This window comes from Callorhinus ursinus, unplaced genomic scaffold (genome assembly GCF_003265705.2).
Source record: "Callorhinus ursinus isolate GAN/ISIS: 27379988/994484 unplaced genomic scaffold, GSC_fseal_2.0 scaffold7, whole genome shotgun sequence".
Taxonomy (NCBI): Eukaryota; Metazoa; Chordata; class Mammalia; order Carnivora; family Otariidae; genus Callorhinus; species Callorhinus ursinus.
In genome coordinates, this window is record NW_027397069.1 from 19,946,339 (window position 1) to 19,951,338 (window position 5,000).

The window sequence follows — 5,000 nt, forward strand, 5'->3', positions numbered from 1 at the left end:
TGACTAATGATATTCAGCATCTTTTCAGGTGCTTCTTCTCGATTTGTATTTCTTCTTTGGAGAAAGGTATGTTCAAAATCTTTGCCCATTTTTAATTTGGGTTGTCTTTATATGGTTGAGTTACACAAGTTCTTTATATGTTGTTGATATTAGACTCTAATCAGATATATAATTTACAAATATTTTCTTTTTGGGAGGAGCAGGTTGCTATTTATTTATGACAAATATTCCACATCTGTGATCCTTTACAGTCAGAAGTTCTTTGAAATGGTGCCACAGGCCTTGGCCTGTTAGAGGATGGAGTCATCCCGCAAATGGCCCCACAAATAGCATAGGTTTTAAACTGCCTGGCTGTTCAAACTGCCTGTCACCTTGTCAACCTCCATCATGTTCATCTGGCTGGATGCATGGTCCGTGGCCTGGATGATGTGGTTGGCAGAATATTTCCACCACATGTACAGGTCCAAGAACTCCTGGGCATTGTCTTGCATGGAGCAAGAGTGCAGAACGATTTGCAAATATTTTCTATTCTCTGTTATCTTTTATTTCTTTTTCTTAATTTCACCCACTAGACTCTTTAGTACAATGTTTAATAGAAATGGCCTGAACAGGGGCACCTAGGTGGCTCAGTAGGTTAAGCACCCAACTCTTGACTTGAGCTCAGGTCATGATCTCTGGATCTGTGAGTTCCAGTCTCGCCTTGGGCTCTGCGGTCAGAGCAGGGTCTGCCTCAGATTTTTTTCTCCTTCTGCTTTTGCCCCCGCTCGCACATGCTCTATAAATACATACATACATACATACATACATACATACATACATACATACATAAGATGTTTAAAAAAAAGGAAGAAAGAAATGGCCTGAACAGATTTTTTTTTCCCCCTAATCTTTGTCGGTGAAATCCTTCAGTCTTTCCTATTTAAGTACAATGTTAACTGTAGGTTTTTCCTTAGATTCCCATTATCAGGTTGAAGAAGATCTCCGCTTTTCCTAGTTTGTTAAATATTTTTATCATGGAAGAGTGTTCTATTTTCTGAAAGATTTTTTCTGCATCTATTTGAAATGACATAGTAGCTTTTGTCTTTTATTCTAAGATATAATACATTGGTTTTGTATTTTGAACAACTTACATTCCTGAAGTTATGATTGCACCTGGGTTATGAGATTTATTCCTCTTTATGTTTTGGTGGATTTAGTTTGCTGGTATATTGTTGAGTATCTTTTTGCTTATATTCATAAATTATACTGGCCCATAATTTTCTTTTCTTGTACTACCTTGGTCTAATAACATTAGGGTAATACTGGCTGCATAAAATGAGTTGAGAAATCTTTCCTTCTCCTCTTTTATTTTGAGGGAAGAGTTCAGGAAAGATTGATGTTATTTTTTCTTTAACTACTTAGTAGAATTCACCAATGAAGCCATTTAGTTCTGAGATTGGATTTGTGGGATATTTTTTAATTACTAACTTATTACTTACTTCTTATAATTTATTCAGTTTTTCTGTTAATTCTTAAGTCATTTCCAGTAGATTGACTCTTTCCAGAATTTTGCCCCTTTCAGCTAGATTACCTAATTTGTTGTCATACCATTATTTATTATATTCCTTTTTGATCATTTTTTATTTCTGTAAGGCAGATAGTATGTTCCCTTTTTCCCCGTTTTAGTAATTTGAGTTTGTTCTTTTATTTTCTTTGTCAATCTAGCTATGGGCTTGGCAGTTTTATCTTTTTAAGATTCAACCTTTGTTTTTCTAAATTTTCTCTATTGTTTTACTGTTCTTTATTTCATTTTTTCTGCTCAAGTCTTTATTATTTCTTTCCTTTTGAGTTTAGTTTGCTTTTCTTTTTTTAATGTCCTAAGGTGGCCATTAGCTGTATTGTTAGTTGCTTGTTTAGTTAGTTTTCTGAGCTACCTCTGTAAAGTCTATATTGTTCTCCATGTGTGACCACTGAGGTCTGTGATGTGTAGCTTAGTGATTAACTAATGTTTAGATAGAAATTTATTCAAATTCCTGGAACCAATAAGTCTCCAGTCTTTGCCAAAGGGCTCCAGTTGCACACTGTGGTATGCCTTCAACACTCAGCCATTCGGTTTACGACTCTGCTTTAATCTACACTTTCTGCTGGTACAATGTCTCAAGGTTTGCCAAAACTGAGATCTCAGGGCCTTTTTCAGACTTTGCTGAGCATCTGCACAGTCCTAGACATGCATATAGTCAAGAGTCCCAGGGAGTTTTTCAAAGACACCTATGACATCTCATTCCCCAGCTGTTCCTTCTAAGTTTTTTGGTTTGTTCCACTCAATTATTATCCACCATTTCAGATAATGGTGATATTAACTGATTATCAGTTAGTGATTATCAGTAGTGATTAATCAAATAGTGTGGAATCTCTAGGAATTGGGCTCAAAAAAGAGTTTCCACAGCATTCTGCCCTCTCCAACTCTGTAGCCTTCTACTTTTTATCATGATTGCAGGCTGTTGGTTTTAGAGAATGTTGTGGAGCTGGAGACGGGGATGGAAATGAGGCAAGAAAAAAATGCCACAAGCTCACTGTTCTTACTAAGTTTCAGCTGTCTTTCTTGAAATTTTCCCTAGATTTTTGCAAAACTGGCTAATTTCCAGATTTATAAAAAACTGAATTTTCACAATTTTTGGCAGTGTTCTCGTTATCTTTATGAAGATATTTTATAGAAGTCTTTACTCTGCCATTTTCACTTTTTTAAAAGATTTATTTATTTATTTATTTGCTGGAGAAGGGCAGAAGGAGAGAGAGAATCTCAAGCAGACACCCCGCTGAGCATGGAGCCTGCTGTGGGGCTAGTTCTTACAACCCTGAGATCATGACCTGAGCTGAAATCAACAGTTGGACACTCAACTGACTGAGTCACCCAAGCACTTTTCACTTTTTTTAACTGTTAAGATAAGTTAATATTTCTTCCTTAAGAAAATCGTTCCTACCCCTTGAGTCTAAAATAAGTCCTCAAAATATCTTCTTTTAGAATGCATAGTAATTATTGTGTTCATAATATTTGTAATTAATTGTGAAGTTAGGGTGTAAAATCTGTATGTTCCATGGTTATAAGCTAGATGAAGACATTGGCTTTCTTGCTCATTGATGTGTTACCAGTACGAGTACAGTGTCATTGATGTAATAGATATGTTATAAATATTTTTCAATGAATAAGTAAATGGGTGAATAAATGAATTTTAATTTCACTTAAAAGTATATTCATATACTCCATTTGAATGACTATGATACCTCAGGAATTGAAACAACTCGAGGTCAATTTAATAAAAATGTATAAAGCCAATGAAAGTTTAAAGATAATAGTCAGCATAGGCTATATCTTATAGTAGTAACTAACAACCTCAGAACTGTAGTCAGAACACAACAATAAAGGCTTTTCTCACTCATATGAAACATCGATTGATGTTTACATGTCTACCTGTTGTTTTAATCCATATTATCTTCATGTTAGAACTCAGGCTGAAAAAGGAGCTTTTATCTTCAATATTGCTACTTTCTGTGGAGGAGGGAAGGGACATTGCTAACCACATCTCCCTCCTAAAGCTACTCTTAGAAATGCTACATGCCATTTCTGTTTACATTTAATTGGCAAGGGTAAGTCATATAGGCAATCCTAATTCAAGAGAACATACATGCACAATCCTCCAATAAAGTGAGGTGCAAAAGTTGCATGGGCAAGCCATGTGGAGAGGCAAAAATAATTTCCTGCTGAGAAGAAGAACAAATATGTGTAAACTGATATAACCTACCACAGTACTGGCCCCCAATCTAATATTAATTTTACCAAACCACAGTAGGCCTAACCTTGCTATTCTTGCAAGTAGATTAAAAACAAAGCAAAACAAAACAAAAAACACTTCACGAGTATTTTTTTTAATGAGGGCATCATGTTAAAAATTGGCCTACATAATGCAAGCTCCTTTTCTAGTAATGTTTGGTAATGGAACTTTAAGGCGCTTATGTAGAAAGTGATTCTACTATATATAAAAACAATTTACTGCAGAGATTTGTTCACAGTTCATTAAATAGCTGTTCAAAACTGGCCTGAAACTTTCCAGAACATGTTTAAGATTTGTAGAAATGACACCTTGGATATAAAAGTAAAATAAAACATTACTTTGACTCCTGACATATCTGGAATGGAAACACATCAATCTCCCAAAGCCTGAAGTACATGATGCTCAGTGCTGAGAAAGTCTCCTTAAAAATATTTCCGACCGACATATTGTAATATTCCTTTTTTTCACATTTTTTTCAAAATTTAAAAGTTCAGAGAGACCTTAATGAACAACACTTAAAAAAAATCTGTATCATATATTCTTTAGAGTCCATGTTTTACTGCAGTCAAATAGAAAAATAAAAATTAGAGTAGGACACACTCTGAACAACACCACGAATGTTTCATCCATAAATAACATTTTTTTTGTATAAGCACTTTCTAAACCTAATTTTTCATGTTTTAGAAAAAGGAAACAGATCAATCAAAAATTTCTCTTGGGTCTTACATTGTGCTAGGTGATTTGAAGGATACAATTGAAATATATAAAATAATTCATGCCCAGAGGTAGCTCACAGGTAAGATGATAATTTAAGGCAAAATTAAACAATTAAGAATAAAAAAGGTATAAAACTATAGTGCAAAATCCTGGTTGGAGACAAGAGCTTCAATTTAAATATCAAAAGCTTTTTAATCCAGTCCTGAAGATGGGGAAACACACAAAGAGGTTAGGTTAAAAATAATTATTTTTGCCTACATATTATATATATATGTATATATATATATATGCCTACATGAATGCCTACATATTATATATATAATAATATATATTACCATGAATGTCTACATATTATGGATAATACATATTATATTATTATATACATATATACAACTATAATATACATATTTATTTTATTATTTATTTTTGACCTAACATCTTTGTTTTATATAAAATACAATTATGTTATGTTTT

At 33.7% G+C, this 5,000-nt stretch overlaps 1 pseudogene; it reads right to left on the minus strand.

Moving 5' to 3' along the window:
- Positions 1 to 251: 251 nt before the first annotated feature.
- On the minus strand, positions 252 to 491 carry LOC112826397 (small ribosomal subunit protein eS21 pseudogene; annotated as a pseudogene).
- Positions 492 to 5,000: the final 4,509 nt, after the last annotated feature.